The sequence below is a fragment of the Mobula hypostoma genome, chromosome 2 (assembly GCF_963921235.1).
Source record: "Mobula hypostoma chromosome 2, sMobHyp1.1, whole genome shotgun sequence".
Taxonomy (NCBI): Eukaryota; Metazoa; Chordata; class Chondrichthyes; order Myliobatiformes; family Myliobatidae; genus Mobula; species Mobula hypostoma.
In genome coordinates, this window is record NC_086098.1 from 198,413,924 (window position 1) to 198,437,036 (window position 23,113).

The 23,113-nt window shown below is 37.4% G+C and overlaps 1 long non-coding RNA gene across 1 annotated transcript in view; it reads right to left on the reverse strand.

The window, feature by feature from the left end:
* Positions 1-21,568, reverse strand: part of LOC134336547 (uncharacterized) — a 33,183-nt gene extending 11,615 nt beyond the window's left edge. The window contains exon 1 of the long non-coding RNA XR_010015827.1: positions 21,431-21,568. This is a non-coding gene — a long non-coding RNA (uncharacterized LOC134336547). The remainder of the gene's footprint in view (positions 1-21,430) is intronic.
* Positions 21,569-23,113: the final 1,545 nt, after the last annotated feature.

The window sequence follows — 23,113 nt, forward strand, 5'->3', positions numbered from 1 at the left end:
GTTAGATATGGCCCTTGTGACTACGGAGGTCAAGGGGTATGGAGGGAAGGCTGGGGCGGGGTTCTGAGTTGGATGATCAGCCATGATCATAATAAATGGCGGTGCAGGCTCGAAGGGCCAAATGGCCTACTCCTGCACCTATTTTCTATGTTTCTATGTTTTCTATGATTGTGGATTCCATAGTTAGATGATCAAGCTGAAGATTCTGTGGATGTGAAAGAGACACCCGGATGCTATGTTGACTCCCAGGTACCATAAATATAAAATAAATTTATATTTACCTTTATAAAATGTAAAAATAACAGTGAAAATTATAGTTAAAACCACAGTTAAATAAGCAGATTTTAAGCTGGCACTTAAAAGTGTCAACTGAGTCTGCATCCCTTATAGGTTTAGGTGTTGAGTTCCACAGTTTAAGAGTGTGGTTAAAGAAAGCCGACCTGCCAATTTTCTTTTGAGTGAGATTGTTTAAACTTAAGACCGGTGGAAGAAGAACCTGAACAGTAAAACAAAAATGATTCAGTGAAGTACTTCGATCTTAGATCATTTAGAGCTTTACAAACAAGTAAGATAACTTTAAGAGAAATTCTAAAAGATGCACAGTATGTAGGATGGGAGTGATAAGCTCCTTCATCGTGATTTCAGTTTAAAGTCTCACAGCATTGTTCTGATTTGAGTTGAAGTTGCTTTGGAAGGCCAGTAAAAAGTGCAGTGCAGTAATTTTGTTTATTCTACATAAAGATGTGAATTAGTTTTTCAAAGTCATTAAATTGAGAAACAGGCGTGCCTTTGCATTATTACTTGTGTGTAGAAATGTTGTACTGGTCACTTTATGTGAGATTTGAAATTCAAATCTGAATCAAGGAAAACACCCAGCCATACTCGTTACTTCTGATTTTACAAAGGCAGCCAAGTTCCCAAGTTCATCAAAACGTTTATCTCCTTTGGCCTTGGGACCAATGAAAAGTGTATCCGTTTTACCTTCATGTGGTTTTTGGAAAATATTGCTCATCTATTTGTTTATTGCAGCCATACCAGAAGTTAGACAAGATGAAGTGTTATCATCAGGGTCAACCAAGATGTACAATTGAGTGTCATCAGCATAATTGTGGAAATCACGTTTCTGCTTTCTAATTATGTCACCTGAGGAGAGTATGTAAAAGGAGAAAAGGGGATCAAAATGGCTTTCCTGAGCTATGCCTAAGGATACATCTTATCTCTTAGAAAAATAGTCTCCAAGACAGACAAAAAAATTTCTCTCTGGGATGTATGAGTTAAACAAATTAAGGGCACTATCAGAGAGGCCAAATCAGTCTTCAAAGTGATTGAGGAGAATGTTGTGGAAAATTGTGTTGAAGGCAGAATTTCAAATTAGGGGAATTAGAACTGAAACCCTGTTGGCGTCATTGCTGAGAATAAAGTCACTGACAATTTTGGTAAGGGTCATCTCCACGCTGTGGTTTGCTCTAACAGCTGAATTAAACTTTCCTAGAATATTGTTCTCATTCAGAAAGTTGTTGAGTGAGTTGAAAATGACCTTCTCAAGGACCTTGCTTAAAAAGAGAATATTTGATATAGCAACATACATCAAAGTTGCTGGTGAATGCAGCAGGCCAAGCAGCATCTATAGGAAGAGGCGCAGTCGACGTTTCAGGCTGAGACCCTTCGTCATTTGATATTTGATATAGGCCTGAGTTAGCTAGTACTTCACTATAAAGGTCTGGCTTTTTAAGTAGGGTTTTGAAAGCAGCAATTTTGAAGGCATCTGGAAAAACTTCAGTTTTGTTTAACAAATTGGAAAAAAGTTGAGTCCTTAAAAGTGTGGTAGGGATGGTGTCAAAACAGCAAGGAGACTAATAACCTCTTCTGGGGTTTCCAGCTGGGTACAGGTATCAATTATAACGTTGCAATGACAGACTCTGCCATCTTCAGGGATGAAGAAGCATCTTGAAGAAATCTCTCTGCCCAAAAAATAGACAATTTTTTTTTCTTTTCCTTAACTGCTGCTTGCCCTGCTGAGTTTCTGTAGCGTTTTGTGAGTGCTGCTTTGGAAGATAAAGGAGTCATGTTGGGTCCGTTGAGGGAGCCGGAACATTGGGATGGCTGTGAAAAAGAACTGGTGGATGGTGTGGAAGAAGTAGTTAGAGAAGGATCATACACACCATTGATTGGAAATAGTCAGACATGTTATGCACAAGATTAGTTCAGGGAGCCATGGATTTGTTGTTGCCATTATTACAGGACGAGAAAAATGCCTGATTTTGTTGCTCAAGAGCATGTATTAGCACAAAGTTTTTGCCACAAGAAGTAGCATAGGTTGGTATGAAGGTTGATAGTAATAGTTTACAATTTGTCAAGACAGAAGTAAACATTATAAGCAAAGCCTGTAGGTAGCAGAAGGAAGGTCATTCCTAGGGATGATACTTTGTTCCATCTACACCTTGCATTGGTGTTTACTTCATTACATCTCCTACTGAATGTGAAGTGGATCAAGAGGCAACAATGCACATTTGATTAATACAAGGAAAGTTTAGTAGGTAAAACTCTCTTTGCTCATTATATTTTTTCAACTTCATTTTGGCATATGAGGTGGCAAGCTATGTTGTAGTAATCATAAATTGTGTGGATGTAAATAAGCAAAATTGAATAGTTTTGCTACCTTTTTAGTATATTGTACATTGAGAAATGTGGTTGACCAATAGTATGGTAGTTTTGTGGGACTGAATAGTAGCCACTCAAAGTGGGTTGAAATGAAACTCATGCATTCACAGACTGTTGTTGCTATTTACAATAGATGAGTATGTGGATGTCGTGGTTTTAACTGAAGAGCTTGTTTCAGACATTTCCTAGTTTTGATCTACTTTGCAAACTTTATGAAAGAAAATAAATACCAATATGCTTTTGTTTCTTAACATCATCCAACTTTGTATGAAGCAAACTGAATTGTCCTCCACTGCAGAGGATTCTACTACTCTCTGAGGGAATAGCTTCAGTTACGAATAATCAATCCCTTATTTTGTAGCTATGTTCTCTTGCTTGAAAAGAGCTCAACATCTCCCTTGTCAAGCCTCCTTGGTATTGTTATATGTTTGAATAAGATCACTCCCACACGGCCATTCTTCAAGTCCAAGTGTACAGACCTAAACAGTCACCCCACTTTTTTAAAGAAGCATACCCTCATCCTAGGAATTAGTCTAGTGAATCTCCTTTGGACTGCCTCCAATGCTACTGTACAATTGCACAAAATCTTCCTATTCTTTAGTTCCAAACCTTTGGAATAAAGGCTAACTTGTCATGTTCCTTCTTAACTACCTGTTGGGCCTGTCTGCTAATATCTTGTGATTCATGCACCTGAAAACCTAATTCTCTCTGAATTACATGTCATATGATCTAAATGCACACTATCCATTTAGAGAATAATCTATAGTTTGATTTGTTTTACCACACTGTATGTCCTAAATGGACACTTACTTTATTGCAGTAGGCCTTTCTGGCCCTTTGAGCCATGCAGCCAGCAACCTCGACTTAACCCTAGTCTAATTATAGGATAATTTACATTGACCAATTAACCTACCAACCGGTACTTCTTTGGGCTGTGGGAGGAAACCGGAGCACCCGGAAGAAACGCTTACATTCACTGGGAGAACGTACAAACTCCTTACAGGCAGTGGTGGGAGTTGAGCCTATGTCACTGGCATTGTAAAATGTTGTGCTAACCACTATGCTACCTTTCCCTCCCAAGAGACTTCCACGTGAAAATGTCAGCTTTCTTCTTCCAAATGTTGATATCTCTATTGTTTATTTCTAGCATTTTCTGCTCTTTAAGTTTCTAAAAATTAAGTTATCAGTATCTTAATTTGTCTAAGCTATGCAGATGTTATTGGGAATGCCAGCATTTATTGTCTATCCCTTACTTACCTCTAAATTAAGGTGGATTTGAGAATCACAAACTAGAGAAAATCTGCAGATATTGGAAATCTGAGCAATGCACACAAAATGCTGGAGGAACTCAGCAGGCCAGGCAGTATCGATGGAAAAAGTACAGTCAACGTTTTGGGCTGAAACCCTTCACCTGTCACCTGGTGGTTCTCTCTCCCCACTCCCCACTTTTTAAATCTACTCCTCATCTTTTCTTTTCCAGTTCCTGCCAAAGGGTTTCGGCCTGAAACATCAACTGTACTTTTTTCATAGATGCTGCCTGGCCTGCTGAGTTCCTTCAGCATTTTGTGTGTGTTGTTTGGATTTGAGAGTCTGCAACCTTAGTGAACTAATTCCATTTTTATAACAATCCACTTGTTACTGAGACTAACCTTGTTTTTAAATATCAGATTTATTGAATTACTTGAATTTAATTTCCTGAGCACCACGATAGAATTTGAGTGTGTGTCTCTGGGTCAATGGCACAGAAATCTGGCTACAATTACAGTGATGTAAACAATGTGCTACCTTGCCTAACATTGCTAATAATTAATTGATATTCAAGATTGTAGCTGATTATTTAAGCCAATAGAGTGAGATTATAGTTGTATAAGCAGTGTTAAATTAATGTAAATAATGCTTCTCCACCTCTTCCTGTCTTCCCTAGTTTGATCTCATTTTACTCCTGTTTTAACTTCTCATTCCTTGATCTCTTCATGAAAAATACATCTAAAATTAGGAAACTGAACATCATGTGAGGTTTACTATATAACTTAGAATGAATAATAATATTATAACAGATGAATAATTTATACTTAAACTGAATATTTCAGCATGAAATTTGTTTCACTGAAATAATTATTTAGGCAGCAGAGAAGCAGAAAAATTAAAAGCAGTACTTCTGTGCTAAGAATGTAAAAATGTGAATGGAATGAATAGTAGACCATTTGGCCTCTTCTACGTGCTTTGATAGTCAATAAGATTATGGCTGATATTTTACTTCAGTGCCATTTTCTCAAGCAAATACATATCCCTTCAGCTACATAGTTTCTACAAATCTATTAATCTGTGTTTTGAATGTGGTTGATAACCGTGTCTTCCCAACCCTCTTGGATAAAATAAAAGGTCGCTATTCCCTAGAGGAAGTTTCTTCTCAGTTCTCTCTGTGGTTGACAATTTATTCTCAGACTGGTCCCTAGTTCTTTCACCCCACCTAGAGAAAACATCAGCCCTATATCTACCCTGTCAAACTTCTTAAAAATAATTGTATACATTTTAATGGAATCACCTCTCATCATTCTAGACTCAAGTATAAGCCAAGTCTTAAATATTCCTCAAACATCTAATTTACCATTCAATTTCACAGTCATCTTGCATTATTGCACCTCTCCTAACCAAATATATGTAGCTCTGTTGATAACTAATTTTAAATTCCCTTAGATCCTTTAATCAATTTGCAGTTGTCACGATATCATTCTGTTCAAAAACTAGGACAAATATTGCCCAGAAAGTTGAGGATATCATGATACTAAGCCAGTCCCATGAACCCAGATGGGGCTCAGAAGTTTCTTTATCTTTTCAGAAAATGATCACAATTTGTAGTTACCTTGGTATGGATGTTGAAACCAATTACATCTATCAGATCCAGTTAGTGTTGAGTTACATTCAGCAGTCTGTCCCGGTCATGTATGCTGTATTAATTTCCCACCCATACATCATTCCAAATTTACTGCAACAACGTCTTTCTATTCCTTCAATCTTCAAGTACGTCTTTCCCTGTCATGTATCTATACTACTTGTCTCACTTTCTCCTTGTAATATTACAGTCTCTTCTTGCAAGGCTGATTCCCCCCGAATTTGCAATTAAATTTATTAGTAATTTTCTACATTTATGCCCTTCCCCCACCCCAGTTTTGAATTCTTTCTCTGTTTCTGGGGATAGATGGCAGAAGCTGGGATTGTACTTTGAGAAAGTTGGAAGTTAAGAGATAGAAAAATTCAGAAGCAGGTCATTCAACATGATAAATAATGAGAAATTATTTCTGTTGACTATAGGCTTGGTAATCAGAAAACAAATTCAAGATGATTGGCATAATACAAGGATGACGTGGTGAGTAGTCGTGATGTGAATTTCATTCCCTAGAAGGGTAGAGTGAATGTAGAATGGTGGTCTTGGACTAACCAAGCTGAGGTCCAGATCACCTTGGCAATAATGGGAAAGTTGAAAGGATGGTAGTGGCCTGGTTTCCTCCTCTCCTTTAGAATTGCAGGAATAAGTTTGGACAATGTAATTATGAGATATGAGATTTGTATTTGATTTGTGGGAAGTGTAATAGAAAAGGTTGAACTCAGTACTGTTCCAGCTCATGATTGTCTTGATGAGAGTTCCATCAACTGAAGAAACAGAATTTAATAACTGGAAGTAGATACCACATTAGAGGATATGGGTAAATTATTTCAAGAACAGCATTAGCTTGAACGATAAAAAGAGTTTTATTTCTTTTTAAACAATCCAATGTTATCAGTGCCTTGTTTTTAAGAAAGCAATACATCCCAAAAGAAGGACAAACTAGCTCTTGTATTTAAAAAAATTGTAAGACACTTGAGGAAAAACACACACAGAAAAGAATTGAGGCAGGGGATTATTATGGATTACACTTACAGAGATGTCTTCCATACGATTATACTGCAGAGGATTGTGGGTGCAGTTCAGTACAACATGAAAACCACCCTCTCCTCCATGAACTTTGCCTACATATCTTGCTGCTTCAGTAAAGCAGCCAATGACCTCACCCACCACACCCCAGACTTCCTCTCTTCTCCCCACTCCCATCAGGCAGAAGACACAAAATCTGACAGAATGTACCACCAGGCTCAAGGACAGCTTCAATGTCACAGTTTGAAGACCATCAAATAGACCTCTTATACGTGAAGCTGGACTTTTGACCCAAGAATCTACCTTGCTGTTGCCTTATACCTTAACGACTGCCTGCATTGTCTGTAACTGTAACATTATATTTTGCATTTTGTTATTGCTTCCCCTTATACTACATCAAAGTACTGATGGGATGAAATGATTGTATGGAAGACATCCAAAACAAAGTTTTTCACTGTACCTCAGTATCTGTGACAATAATAAACCAATTTACCAATTCATGTTATTTGTTCTCAAGTTCAGAATATTTAATTGTTCTTTTCAGTTATTGTGTTTAATCAGAATTCTCGTGAGTACAAAGGATAATATGCAGCTTTTCCTTGAGAAATCAAGCTAAATTTAAACAAGATCTAACACCTTTATCAAAGAATAGTTCAAAATTTCTGGGCCATTAATTTAGCATCATGGATTATACTCCAGTGTGGCTTTTAACTGTTGGCATTGTGGTATTTCAAGCAATTTTATTGTAGTTATTATAAGGTTGTTTTTAAATGAGCTCAAACTGCAAAAAGGTTGGAAGGATATGCTGCACTGTCACACTTGCCTTTTCTTGAGAGCTGTTTGACCAAGGACCATCACTTCACTTAGACATATATTTTTTAAAAATCTCATGGCAGAAAAGATGACCACATTTGAGACTGTGTAGGTATTTAAAGTTGCCTTTTGTTGAGGACATGTTAAATCTTTTGTAGATAGGGAAAGTTGGTGAATGGTTATTAGTTGTGGAGAGGGCCATCCTTACTTCACTCTAACCTGTGCTCACACTCCTATCCACACAAGGAGCACATGATAAATAGCAATGATACCAATGCAGTGCAAGTGTGTGTTTGATAAGAAACAAAATTTGCAGGGCATCCCCTGACAGAACCATTGTTTTTTGAGACTAAAAGTAATGATCTGTTGGACATGATGTAAATAATGAATAACAATTCAAATATTTCATTATGATGAAGAGGAATGACTATGATAAGGCAGTTTATTTCCCAAATGATGTTTTAATAAGGTTTTCCAATGGTATATTTAAGAAGCTTTGCAAATAAGGAACAGTGTATGTACAGGCTTAAGATCAGAATGAAATTTCAAACTTAGTAACATATTGAATCATGTACATTTTCAAAAAAATTCCAAAAATAAAACCAATTAAATAAAATGCATCAAAATGGGGTCCAGTGTTTAATTCTGTAGAATAAATATAAAATATCTACACGTAGACACATAATGCTGATGAACTTGCAGAGTAGTTTTGTAATTTTCTTAGCAAATAAGAAGTGTTTCATGGGCTGACGAACCTGAGATTGACCTTCTTCTTCACCATTCTCAGGTTAGACAGTCCTTGAGGCACGTCTCCACATTTTCACATCTTGCTGTTCAATGTTCCTTTGATCCTGCTGGTAATTCATTACACACTGTCTTTTGTTCAGACGTTTAAACCTTCAAAATTGTCAAGTATTGGAGATGCTCTTTCAGGCTAGAATATTATGTAATAAATGGAAATGTTCACCCAAAGATATTTTCACATATAAGTAACCTTTCCAAATCCACATCAGCTTTGTAATTGGTTTTGTAACTGGAAAATGCTTTACAATATCTGAGAATATTGATTTAAAAAATATGCATTGTAACATTTTTTGAAATGTTTTTTCAAACCATCAAGATGGAATCTCATCGCTGTTTAGAATCTTGCCACCAAATATTGCTGGCATTATGTAAAAAAGAAAGCATCAGTTTAATTCACTTAGTTTGATGTCTTTATCTGGCAATGTTAGTTTAGACAAGAAGTTGCTGCTAGTAGTAACAAACAAGTATGGAAAATGTTTTTATTTAAGCTATTAACGATATAAAATCTATTTGCAAGGGTATTTGCACAAAATAATAAGTTATTGAAGTGAATCAGTCTGGATCTATAAAGGGGACCTTAATCTAATTGAGTTTTTGCAGACATCTCCACTGCAGAACCTGGAGTAAGTAGGGAGGCGATTGATTCTGAAGAGGTGTAGCAATGCCTGACGGAAGCACATCTCTCTATACCTACATTAAGGGTACAGGGTAGTCATCCAGTAAGAAATACTTATGCTTCAGAGACCTCCAGAAACGACCAAATATGTAATACTCCATTTGCTTTTGAGAACATTGAGGCTTTGTGAAATATACTTGTGAATGTGTATGACAGAGATGAAGACGTAGATGTATAGATAACCCTAACTAATATTACCTTTTATGATTTTTGATTATCCTCAGAGCTATAATACACACAATACTGTCAGAAAATCAGCTCCAAGTAGAGAACAACAGGAGCGAAGATTCTAAATAGATTTTAGTTTTGCCTGTTTGCAATGTACTCTAAAATGGGTACCAATTCCCCCTAGAGCTTTCTTGTGACTTGAAACCTTATTAAAGTGTATCTTATTATAACTACAGAAATTATATTAGACCATGTGGAATGTAATTCAAAATTATGATTAACAATAAATGCACTGCTGGGGCAGTGCAAAACTTAGTTTTTGGATAACGGGGAAGATACAGTCATAATTTACTTCCTGAGAAAACTAAAGAAACTTGGCCTATCCCCTGAAACCCTCACTAATTTTTATAGATGCAGCGTAGAAAGCATTCTTCTAGGATGCATCACAACCTGGTATGGAAGTTGTCCTGTCCAAGACTGGAAGAAGCTGCAGAAGATCGTGAACACGGTGAAGCACATCACACAAACCAATCTTCCGTCCTTGGACTCACTTTACACCATACGCTGTCGGAGCAGTGTTGCCAGGATAATCAAGGACATGACCCACCCAGCCAACACATTTTTCGTCCCTCTTCCCTCCGGGAGAAGGCTCAGGAGCTTGAAAACTCGTACTGCCAGATTTGGGAACAGCTTCTTTCCAACTGTAAAAAGACTGCTAAATGGATCCTGACCCGGATCTGGGCCGTACCCTCCAAACATCCGGACCTGCCTCTCGGTTTTTTGCACTACCATAGTTTCCATTTTTCTATTTTCTATTTATGATTTATAATTTAATTTTTAAAATATTTATTGATTTGTAATCCAGAGAGCGGGAAGCGCAGAATCAAATATCGCTGTGATGATTGTACGTTCTAGTATCAATTGTTTGGTGACAATAAAGTATAATTGTTTATGAATGATGAAGTTTTTATTTTTAAAAAAACTAAGCACTTAGCCAGGTGGACACTGTAGTTAGGAAGGTGGATGAGTGAGATGAGGCCTGCCATTAGGGATGCTCATTCATCAGAAGTTGTCCTCAAGGTTCAAAGTACATTTATTATCAAAGTATATATACAGTATACAACATTGAAATTTAGCAGACCACCACAAAACAAGAAATACCATAGAATCCATTTAAAGAAAAACCCCACACAAGACCATGATAAATGATAGGGAAAAAAGTGAACAAATTAGATAGAATATTAAACATTAAACCGTAAAGACCCCAGAAGCAAGTCCACAGCCACAGACTTGTGAGATTGGTAGTAGATTGTCCCTTTGAAAGGTGATGCATTTACGTTTGGGTTCAGCCATAGCATAGAGGAGTAATCCTTCAAGCTCAATTTGAGCACATCACCACAAAATAAAGATTACTTTTGGCCATTTAAAATTCCCTTGTCAAAAATTCTGCTCAGCCACCAGCAATTAATTTACCAGTCTGTTTGTAGGGATGAGGTAAAATACCAATCCTACAGAGTCTTTAACAGAAGAGTACTTTGTTTGAAATCTGAGGTAACCTTATTGATCTGATATTTTTTAAGCCATAAGAAAGTTTCTCCACCTTGGCAGAATATAACATGATTTCCTTTGGACAACTATCTTAGTGTCACAATTTTTCACCAAGGTTATTAATAACGAAATAGGAATAGACACATATTCTAGTCTGTTAATGATGTTCTCTTGGGTAGTATAGCTAGGGAGAGGGAGTTGCAATATGGAACTGACAGAACAATGGCAGGTAGAGTCCAGATTGAGGAAATATTAGATCATCCAATTTAGATCTGTGAAATGTGAATTGCATTTTTTTTTTGCCAATGAAAGAACTGTGGAGAAAATGGACTTGGATAATTTAAAGATAGTGTCATAGCAATGCAGCTCAGAAACAGGCCCTTCAATTTAACTGGTCCATGCCAACCACAGCAACCTCCCTGCTTGTCCCAGTTGCCAGGTTTGGCCCATAGCTCTCCAAACCCTTCTGTTCCGTGAATCAACCAAAATACCTCTTGGTACAAAGGTATAGAAAGTACTCAATAAGAAATATTGTCTTTAATCTTTAAAAAATCTGGAATTTATAAATAAGAAACTTTTTTTTTGTTGTACAGAACCTTGTACAGCTTAAATCCAGAGTACAGATTTCAGTTTTGGGTAATATGTTGCAGCAAAGTTATAGTGACCCAGCTTTGAATCCATCCTGGGTGCTGTCTGTGTGGAACTATTTCCTCTATTGCAAAAATCTAGAATGTAATCTTAAAATTAAAACTCGGCCATTTGGGACCCAATGAAGAAACAATATTTCACAAAGCTGTAATGAAAATCTGGGACAGACCCCCTCCCCCAAGGAGATATTGACTGTGATTTGATTGAATTTGGAAGATATTGTGGTCACATAATGATATGATCTAATGAATGTCAGTTTGCTTCAGGGGCTGAATGACCTAATTCCTTTGAATAGAAATGTCATAAAGCTGCACGTATTGTTTTTGAGTTATTCTCAGCAATTATTGTAAAGTAATTTGCATCAAAGCATAAATTTTTCAAACTTGCATTTCTAGCACTCGGCCTATTAAGATGTCTATTTAGAATTGCTCCAAATAGCACGATATTTTATCCCTTTAAAAACTATGGTCAAACAACCACATGGGCCCACTGTCCGACACAGGTGTTGCCTTGGCTGACAAAGATACTTGTTTTTGGAATTGCAGTTATTAGAATTAGAATTTGATATCACTTGATGTTACCGAGTGAAATCTAATCTTAAATAATCAGGTTTAGAAATTAAATTTATTTATTTTGAGTGTTCAAATGTATAGTGAGAAGGCCATGAAATGGATGTTCATATTTCAATGTTAGCTGTATTTTAAATCAGTGAATATTGTGTATTGTAGGAAATACAAGAAGAAGTAATTAAAATACAATATTTGTGCCATAAGATTAGCTGTGATATAATGATGGAACCAGATCTATGGTTAAGATGAGAAAATAATTTGTATTAGAATGCACAGGAACTGTTTCATGTAACACAGTTTAATTCACTGACAGTAGATACACTATCTAAATTAAATTTCATACACTTCTGGAGGGTTGCATTTGTGTAAGGATGGAATGGATTGAAACCAAGTTGAGCTATCAGGGATAACTTATGCAAAATGCATAACATCTCTTTTATCTTAATTCCACTGTTATGAAATTCTGTGAGGAACTGCCACAATGTATGAACTGTCTACAGGCAGATCATTCTTAATGTTAAAATCAGCATTGAAAGCTACATCATCAAAGACATGTTCAGAAACATAGAATATTGGAAGCATTTAGCAATTCAGGCATAAGACCTGTGGAAAGACAGGAAAAGTCAACAGTTCAGGCATTGCCTTTTATCAGAACCAGAACAAAATAATGACTTATAAGGAGGAACAACATAAAGGAAAGCATTCCCAAAAAAAGACACAGTAACAAATTATAAAAATCAAACTATTAAATGAACTTGTGAAATGTAGGTTGTGGATATATTTCTAGCATTTTAATTTACTGAGCTGAGCAGAAACATGAGTATGAAATAGAAAAAAGAAATACACGCCGAACAAGGGAATGTGCAGCTGGTTTAAGTGGCCTATTCAAATTTGAGAGGAAATTGCAACCACAGCAAAGGGACCATGTACTAAAGGTCCAGGTGGTCATAAAGGCACGTCTACATTAATCTTGTGATAACACTATTAACAGAAATTCTAAAGGCATCTTACTGCAATCTGCCAACACCTGCAAATAAAATGGAATTACGCATGACATTCAAAGGCTTTCGTAAAAAGCACAAAGTCAATTTAATCAAGAAATTCTGGTCAATTTTCGTTATTTTAAACAATCAATATCTATGCAAAATAGTCCAGAAATGTGCAAAGTTGAACGGGCAATATTGAATTCTTAATGTTTTGCAATTGACTGTAAAACTGCATGCATGAACTGATTTGTATTAAATACAAATCTGATAATCAATTCGGTTTTTAAACAAAATAATTAAAGGAGGAGGAAAAAGCACCAGGACATTACTTCACTAAATTATCCACAGTATGGGTTTGAACCACAATGACCTGATGGCTGTTATGACCTCTTATCTCTTTTCAGGTTGCTGTATGTCAGTGATATAATTCATAGACTTAACATTTTTATAATGTACACTAATGGTACTCCATCATAGCTTTTTCAATCCATCTGCCATCTCAGTTTTCAGACATCTTATCCAACTTTCAATACTAGGTAAGAAGTAAAAGCAAAAAGTGCTGGAAACAAGTAGCCAGACATGCAACATCAGTTATCATTTCAGATCCAGGTTTCTTCAGTGGAACTGGGAAAGAGAAAAATTCTCAACTCGTGTTTCTTGCTATTTTCTCTTTCCCAGTTCTGATGAAGGGTTCTGCAGCTGAAATGTCAACTGTTTCTCTTTCCACAGCTGCTGCCTGACCAGTGGAGTGTTACCAACATTTTTTGATTTTATTTCAGATTTTCAGCGACTGCAGTTTTATTGTTTTTGATTTTGATTACCAGATAGGAAGCCTCACCTGATACCGGGAACGCAGAAGTTAGTGCAATTGCTCCCCACTGCAAATTTGAATCCCCTACTTCATTTCACACCTTTGCTGGCACCAGACTATTCATATTCTTGTGTCTGATTTGATTACAGGATGAGCTTCACACTATGTATTCAAAAACAGTCCACTCATTCCCACCTCCACGGCTGTGCCTTTACCTCGGAAAAGAGTAAGCATCAGGATTGAGAAAAAAAGACCCTTCATCAGGATTGGGGGGAAAAAGAATGACAAATTAGAGCAAGAATGTGGGGGGAGGGGGAGGAAGAAGTGCATGGTGGTAGATGATGGGTAAAATCGGGAGAGGGAGTGTGGTAGTTGGAGAGGGGAAGTAAAGAGCTGGGAAGTTGATAGCTGAAAGAGATGAAGGGGAAATCTGATGGGAGAGGGTAGAAGACCACGGAAGAAAAGGAAGAGGGAGGAGCATCAGAGAGAGGCGATGGGCAGGTAAGAAGATAAGGAGAGAGAGGGAAAGAGGAATAGTAATGGTACAGTGGGGGATGCAATCCTGGAAGTTTGAGAAATCGATGCTTATGCCATCAGGGTGGACGCTACCCAGACAGAATATAAGGTGTTGCTCCTCCAACCTGAGTGTGGCCTCAACACAGCAGTAGATGAAGCCATGGACTGACATGTCGGAATGAGAAGTAGAATTGAAATGGGTGGCCTCTGGGAGATCCCATTTTGCCTGGGGGATGAGCGTAGGTGTTTAGCAAAGTGGTCTCCCAATCCACGTCCAGTCGCTCCAATATACAGGAGGCCACACTGGGAGAACCAGATACAGTAGATGACCCCAGCAGATTCACAGGCGAAGTATCGCCTCACCTGGAAGAAGCATTTGGCACCCTGAGTGGGAGTGAGGGAGGAGTTGTAAGAACAGGTGTAGTACTTGTCCTGCTTGCGCATTTAAGTACCAGGACGGAGATCAGTGAGGAGGGATGAATGGACAAGGGAGCCGCGCAGGAGCAACTCCTGTGGAAAGCGAAAGTGGGGGGGGGAGGGGGAGGGATAGGTGTGCCAGGTGGTAGGATTGCTTTGGAGACGATGGGAGATATGGAGAACCATGTGCTAGATGCAGAGGCTACTGGGGTGGTAAGTGAGTACAAAAGAAATCCTATACTTGGGGGGTCAGGAAGATGGGGTGAGGGCAGACATGCGCGAAATGGAAGAGACGCGGGAGAGGGCAGCATTGATGCTGGAGGATAGAAAGCCCCATTCTTTGAAGAAGAAGGGCATCTCATTGGTTCTGAAATGAAAAGCCTCATCCTGAGAGTAGATGTGGCGAAGACAGACAAAATGAATGAAGTGCATGGCAGAAGGAGAAGGGGAATGGGATGGCCTGTTGAGTTCCTCCAGCACTCTGTCTGTGTTGCTTTGATTTTCAGCATCAGCAGATTGTCTTGTTCTTTTGCCCTAATCTTTTTTGGTACAGTTTCCCTGATGCTGAAATTCTTATCCATACTCCTGGTAACTTCCACACAAAATGCTGGAGGAATTCAGCAGGCCAGGCAGTATCCATGGAAAAGAGCAGTCAACGTTTCCTTCTGAGACCCTTCAACAGTTACCCTCCTGTTAACTTGTCCACTACATTGTACTCCCTGACTGTTTTCCCTTGTTTTCCATTTTCAATAAACTTGGGCAGAAGTTTTGCAGAAAACCCTGTCAATACTCGGCATGAGTTCCAGGCATCCTTCACATGTGTTTGCTATTGCATAGTGGATTTTATTTGAGCGATCTTTCGGTTTTAAAATTCTCATTCTTGTTTACAAATTCCTCAATGTTCTTTCTTTCCTTCAAATCAACACCTCTGCAAGACAAATCCATTCCTCCAATTCTGCCTGTTGAATATCACTAAGTTTAGTTGTTTGCTCTTGAGCAAAGATCTTATGTGATGGAGATCTCACCCTAAAACATTCAGCCTCTATGTCTATGCCTTACTTTGGATCCTCCAAGATTGTCTCCTTGACTAATGTTTTGTTATGTGGCCCAGTATTTAAATTTTGTTTCATAACACTTCATGAAGAACCTTGCAATGTTTGATATTTATGTGTATATCTTTTTGTGTATAGTAAAGTTCTTAAATTAAAGTTATTTTAGTTAAATTAGTGACAAACATGAATGAAACAATATTTTACCAGGATTGATTTTATCACAACAATCAATTAAACACATCTGAAATAAATTAATGTGTGGTGGAAAATATTGAAAAAGACATTGAAACTGAGGCAAATGGTGGTACCAGACCATCAGAGGACAGTTCAGCAGAGATCCTGCGTCTCTGTGTTTAACTCAATTTCACTAGATATGTCAACTCACAATGCATTGGACTCAGCCTGCCAACTAATTTGACGCTAATTCACTGGCTGTAGTTGGCTGCTTTGAAGATGATGTTAAAACATAGTTATGTAGTTGGGAAATGAGATTTAACAATCATTTTGGAACATTTCAAGAAGGCTTCACAAAAGGGTAGTTTCAGCTTTGAATTATCTGTACAAGGTATTTAAGTATCATGAGTTCTTGAATAATTCCATGGTTTCTAGAATTGTTCTCACAGACTGGAAGATAACAAATGGAAATCCACCATTTAAAAAGAGACTGAGCAGGAAAATAGTGAATTACAGTTAAACAAGACTAACATCAGTCTAAAGGAAAATGCTAGAATTGATTATTAATAAAGAGGTAAAAGGGAACTTTGGGAAATAATAGTAAGTGGATCAGCTAGAGTCAGCAAGGTTTTATGAAAGAAACCATGTTTGAATGGAACGCTTTTAATGTGCACGCAGTACATTACCATACATGGATATCAACCCCAAGGCCAGAAAGGGTTCATCAGATTACGTTAACTGCTCCACAACTTGAAGATGCGAACACTGTAAATTATGCAGGCATTAAGACTTACCTGTGCATTCTCTCAAACAATATCAGCAATACTTCTCAGAGGTTTTATGTGGAAATTGCAGAGTCTTTTGAGTTGCAAACTAGCAAAGGGGAAATCAGTATGAAATTTTTGAAACTTCAGAAGACCCTCTACAAAATTCTACACCAACATATTAACACATTGGCCAGGATTGAGGATAAACTGGAAACAGAAGGAAAATTAGATCATTTTTGGCTTGAAAACTTTATGCAGTGGGATGCTGCAGCTTTAGCTTGGAGGTCTCCAACTGGTACAATCTGGATGAGGGTGATCAAGTGTAATGTATCCAAATTTGCAGATGAAACAAAGTTGGGTGATGGAGTAGGTTGTGACAAGGATGAAGAGAAACTAAAGGGGATAAAGGGAAGGATAAGTGAAGGAAAAGGACGTTATAAATGGAAAATAGATGAAATCATTCGGTTTCATTTTAATAATGAGAGAATGAAAGAGGAGCTTGTGTGTTCTGGTACAGAAATCACTGAAAGGTGATATGTGCCTATAGCAAACATTTAGGGTGACACGCACATGGACTTTTAATGCAGGAGGATGCAGAAATTATGAGTAAAGATCTTATATTGAAATTTCTTTTCAAACCTTGGTGAGAGCACATCTAGAATATTGTGTAAAGATCTTGACTATCTACCAAAGGAAAGATATACTTGTGATAGAGGAAGTAAAATGAAGATTCATTAGATTTATAGCATGTGGTGATTTATCCCCTGTAGACATATTAATCAGTGCTTATGCTGTCTAAACTTTAGAGGAAAGAGAGGGAATAGAACATAGAAATTTACAGCACATTACAGGCCTTTCGGCCCACAATGTTGTGCCGACCATGTAATCTACTCCAGAAACTGCCAAGAATTTCCCTAGCACATAGCCCTCTATTTTTCTAAGCTCCATGTACCTATCTAAGAGGCTCTTAAAAGACCCTATTGTATCCAATTCCTCCACCGCCGCCAGCAGTGCATTCCACGCACCCAGCACTGTCTGTGTGAAAAACTTACTCCTGATATCCCCTCGGTACCTATTTCCAAGCACCTTAAAACTATGCCCCCTCGTGTTAGCCATTTCAGCTCTGGGATGAAGTCTCTGGCTATCCATATGATCAATGCCCCTCATCATCTTATACACCTCTATCAGGTCACCTCTCATCTTCCATCACTCCAAGGAGAAAAGGCCAAGTTCACTCAGCCTATTCTCATAAGGTATGCCTTCCAATCCTGGCAACATCCTTGTAAATCTCCTCTGCAGTCTCTCTAGAGTATCCACTTATTGTATCTCATTGAAACAAACAAAATTCTTATTGGGCTTGACAAAGATGATGCAAGGGTGTTGTTTCCCTGGCTCAGCTGTCAAGAATCAAGTATCACAGCCTTAAAATAACAGATTCACAATTCAAGACTGAACTGAGAAGAATTTTAAGTCCTGAGAGTAGTGAATATTTGGAGATCTCCATAGAAGAGACTCAGTCACTGACCATATTCAAGAAAGAGATTTTAAATATTGAGTGAATGAAGGGTTATTATGAAGTAAGTGCAAGAAAGTGATGCTGCATTAACAGATTGACTAGGATCCTATTGAACAGCATGGCAAATAATTACTTATAACACGTGGAACCTCTTCTGCCCATCAAGACCACATGGCATTATGCAAAGCAAATGTTATCAGTCCCCTTCCTCTTCCTCTTGTATCCCCATAATCCTGCAATTAATTCTCTCCACTTGCGCCTCAATTTCCCTTGTTGCTACACCAGAGGTGATTTTATAGTGGTCATTAAGGATGTGGAGGGAAAGAACGGGAACACTCACAAAACAAAGTGGATGTACAAAATCCACATAAATGGCACCCAAGGCAGTGTCTCTGGAGGCAACAATACTAAATGCTGCACTATTCTGCCGCCCTCATATGACAGCAGGCCTTGGCCTTCAATACTTGCTCTGTTTCTTATCCTCCTGGAAATACAAACCTTATTAAAACTGCCTAGTTTGGTCACTGATGCAACAGAAGAACCAAAGCATGTACAATGTGCAAATGAAACTCCAAGCTCCCTAAACTTTTTCCCACAAAAATGGGAGCATGTTTCACCACCTCAGGGTGTTCCAAACCCCTTGGCACCGAAATATTTTTGAAAAGCACTCACTCTAGAATTTAAGTAGTCGCAGGGAGTGTGTAGGAGTACTTACAATATTAAAGGAACTAAGGAAATATAAGTTTTTCTCGTGACAACATTGCTGTGGTCACCTTATGATAAGAATATTTATTCAACTGGTGGTGATCTAAGCTCTGAATCAAACTGCCTTATTGAAGCTTGTTGAGGGATAATTGTACTGTCAGAAGTAGTGTCTGAATCTTTATCTTTTATATTATCCAAAAAAAGCACCTTAAATATTGAGCTTTTAAAGACTGTTGTGCAATAAAAATGGATAAATCCAGTGGGACTACAATGTATGTAGAATGACTCAGTCACTGCATTGAATATTCTGTCTTGCAGATGGCAGGGTTCAACCTATGCCAACTACCATTCTACAGTGCTTTGGTAAGATTAGACCTAGAGGACCGTGCTTTTCTTGGTCTCATTACCCAAGACAGGATATATTTGGAGTAGAGAGTGTATTGAAGGTTTACCAAACTCTTTCCTGGCAAACAGAAAACACCGGTACAAAATGTGAGGTCGGAGCTGGAGTGAGCCAGATGGCCTTTTAAGCCTGTTCTACCATTCAACACAATCATGGCAGATCCTTTATCTCAATCAAGTATTCGGACTCTTTCCTCCCCTCCCCCCCCCATACACATACCACTTAACCTTTGTATCTCGAAAAATATCTATCTCCTCTTTAATTATACCTAGTGGAGACTTTGCTACCACCATCTTCTATGCTAGAGATTTGCATGAATTCATCGTGACATTGAGAGAAGACATTTTTTTCATGTCATTTTCTTAAATGTCTTGCCCTGTAGCCTGAGACTGTAATCGCTGTTTTGAGATACGCAAAATTTTATGCATTTCAATAAGGTCTCTTCTCATTCTTCTAAACTCACATGAATACAGGCCTCTGCTTCCCCCTTGTACAACTGCCTTGCCATCCTGGGAATCAGTCAGTCAGGTGTATCCTTTCTTCACTTTCCCTTAATGCAGTATATTTAAACTTGTACCCCATACTCCTTGCCCGATCTTACCAACAAGCACTCTGCTGGAGAAGCTCAATGGGTCAAGTGGGATCTGCTGGTGGGGCGAATTGAGGAAGTGTCAATTTTTCTGGTTGAAACCCTGCATCACGATAATGAGCGTGGTTTGAACATTGCTCTCACTACATTTTGAATATTTGTCTCTACTGAGTCACTCTATGTACGTTTAACCTCCACTGCATTTCACGACAGTTAGGAAACATGAAATGGTTCGCTGATGTATCTCTGCAGTGGGTAGTCATTCAAAATGAAAAAAATCGTAGCTTGCCCAATGCTCACACCATAAAAAAAGTTTCTCTCTCAATATATTTAACCCATTTTATGTTTATATCTCCATTAATACTGCAACTTACTTTAACCTGCACCATGAATAATTAAAGCAAATTAAACAAAATGGATATTTTTCATTTTGCTCATACATGTTGTTCATTTCCTCATTGTTGCATGGAGATAAAGAACTTACTGACAGTTTACCTTGTTATTTTAATTAATGTATGTGGCTTTACTTTAAATCACAAAAATGCAACATTTGTCACAGTAATAAAACAGCAATGTTTATTGCTAATTCACTCCCACTCAGTCTGAAAATAATCTGGCCATCCTTAAAGGTTTTACTCTTAATGCATGTAACATAATAGAGAGGGGTTTTGGAAGTGGATATTGGTTATTTAGACCAAATAAGAAAGTTCCAGAAAACAAATTATTTTATAGTTGTTGTAGAATTTGTCTAAAGGCAAGCAAGAACAGATGATAAATGACAACCTTCCCAGCAATATCCACGCTATATGAACAAATATAGAAAGAAAAGTTGAATAGTTAACAATATTTTAAACCAAGCAGCTCTATAATAATCTCCAGAATTCTGGGTCTGCAAATATCCACAGCATAATTATCAGAAGTTCCAAAGTTTGACAAATTACCACTGCGTAATATTTAGAGCTTAAGTTTAATTAATATTATCATTATGACTAAAAGAAAATGTGCTAATGACTTTAATTCATCTTTCATAATGTTAAAACTGCACAGCATTTTCATTGAAAATAGTTTAATTTTAATTATTATTTATACTAACTGTGTTAAGGAATCTTATGAGATTTCTGCTGTATAACTAGTGCAATTTTACTGGATAGTTCAGTTAAGAGAACAAGAGCTTATTCTCATATGTCGGTTGTTGTCACGATGCCTGATAACTCTGATTCACATTATCTTCTTTTTAGCCTGAATTGTAAATTAATTAGGTATTTGTGAAACACACACAGAATCCTAGAGGAACTCACAAGTCAGTCAGCATCCATGGAGGGGAATAAACAGTTGAAATTTCAGGCCGAGGCCTTTCATCAGATTTGGAAAGGAAAGGTGCAGAAGCTGAAAACTTTTAGGATGCTCTGCTCCAAGATTATTTTCTTTTCATCACCCAGTTGTCCGAGACATTTTTAAAACTTCCCAGAATAATTTTATGGAATGAAGAACCTTTGGTAGCTTTTTGCTAAGAGGCATTTTAATCAATGAAAAACTAAATTTAAAAAATGAAAATTAATCAAATAATAAGTCCGCTATTCTATATTTCTATTACACGGCTTTCAATTGCTCGCAGTTTTGATTTTCTTGCATTTAGAATTTATGATTAGAATAAACATTAGCAAATCTAGACAACATATACAAATTCACCTTACCTGTGTACCTGTGACTGTTAGAAGCTCAGGTGCCTTGAAAGAGGCAATGGAAAGATACTTAGAGGGCCTAGCAAAATCTGCATAACAACCTTTCTAAAAGTGTGAAGTAAGTACTATCGTAAAATGTGCACACCAGGATGTCCTATGCTTTATGTCTCCAAAAGGCCTATTTGCTTTGAACTGGCTACTATATACCATCACACTGTAAGCTCATTTCCTGTTTATCAATTGTACTCTGGTTTGTGGTCAATTTTCCATTACACCTAAGGAGACTTGATAGTTCATTTTTGACTATTTAATGTAATTAACAAATTACATGCTTTTCACGGTGAAGGATTAAGTTGCTGTGCTGATGAGTCAAAGAAATGAAACAGCAGCACTAAAGCATTTGCAAGCAAAACTGGTATTTTAGAAGCATAAGATAGCATAACAATACCTAGTATGGCTCTCTCATGGAGTTATCTTTTCATCATTAATAATTGTTAATTGCATGTATTTTCCACATTAATTGATGAGGAAAAAAATCCAGTTTACTCACCATGTGCAAGGCTTTGCAATATCTTGCACTATAGTGAAGTTCATATTGAATTAAAGACTTTCCATACCATGATCGCGTCTGACACAAAACCTGACAGTTTTAATTTAAATTAAAGTGCAAGCTGTGCACAGTCAATAATTTATCTTAGATAGGAATAAATGTACACATGCTGCAATAATGGAAACTGATCACAGATATTGCTAGTTTCCATGTTGTGAACTGAACCACAGCATCCTTCCTGTCGTTACTCTGAATAAAATCTTTAACATTTTGAAGTGAACTATATTAACGAAGAATATTCAAGGATGAGCCTATCTGAAATAATTAAATTTCTCAGTCATACAGTCTACAGTGAATTTTCCAAGTGCAAATATTTAAAGTTAAACACATTGCATATTGTTGCCTTATCTTAGGATGGATTATTGTACTCTTAACATAAGCACTGACCCATTTGAGTTTAATCATCTGCAATTATACATTTTGTTTAATGGTGATGCACAAGTATCAAGGAACACTATAAGCCAATGTTAAAAACATTTCGCTGCATCCATTAGATCATAAGGGTTTATTGTGAATTTGAATCTTTAGACATGCCGGATATGGTTTTTGGAAAATTGAACCACTTGTGATACTAGCCACACACTCACCGACACCACAGAATGAGTTGGTTATATTGGCTGCAGACTAAATTTGGGCTTGCTGACACCACTTTGAGTCGGTTATATTGGCTGCAACATGAGAGTTGTTCTTTCCATAAGTTCTTTCGGCCTGATGTGTATTCTATTTATAAACATGGTCTGTGAGCTGACGAGCAAGTGAGAGCAGGTCTTTCGTTTCTTGACTCCAAATATTTGATCGCAAGTCCAGGACCATATTCATAGTAAGTCACAGGTAAACAAGTTAAATCTGGTTCAAATAAGCCTTATTTAAGTGATGGGTCCTGGCAAACTTTGTAAGAAGTAGATTGAATCATTAAAGTCTATGTGTACAAATCTGAGAAGTTTTTCAAATCCTGCTGACTGTTGCTCTAACTGCAGAATCAGCTCGTAACAAAGGTGCACGTTCCTACCGCTGGGATATATACCATACCAACATTGATATCAGGCATTTCATATGTAAACTACCTACTCTGCGGAATGTTCTCT